The sequence below is a fragment of the Choloepus didactylus genome, chromosome 1, assembly GCF_015220235.1.
Source record: "Choloepus didactylus isolate mChoDid1 chromosome 1, mChoDid1.pri, whole genome shotgun sequence".
Classification (NCBI taxonomy): domain Eukaryota; kingdom Metazoa; phylum Chordata; class Mammalia; order Pilosa; family Megalonychidae; genus Choloepus; species Choloepus didactylus.
The window spans coordinates 106,249,507-106,249,970 of NC_051307.1; positions in this window are offsets into that span (position 1 = coordinate 106,249,507).

The following is a 464-nucleotide window of genomic DNA, read 5'->3' on the forward strand; positions in this document are numbered from 1 at the left end:
TTCTTGGTGCAGCTCTCCATTTACAAATAAGTTTTCCTTTGTTTTGTTTTTAAACTTGGTTACATTGCATTTAATTTCATCTCATTGAGATCCTTTTGTAGTTTAGTCTCTAATACAGTGTACATTGGACTGAGATGTATTGTTTTGTTTTTAAATAGGTAAATTATATTACTGGAAAATACATTGAATGGATAACTAGATTTTGGAGTCACCATCTCCTTTTCAGGGTAGGATTATATTAAATAATTCTCTGGGCTCCAAACATGCTGTGAGAACACTTGTTTGTTGAAATCCATGTTCTCAGTATCATTTTGAATTCAGGTTATTTTCACAGCCAATTCTAGGGAAATTGCTCCTTTCAGATTAGTCTACTGCTCTTTATGGTGCTTAGATACCACTTAGTATGCTCCAGATACTTTGTAAAAACCTTACATTGATTCATTTAGTGTTCAACAATCCTTTGG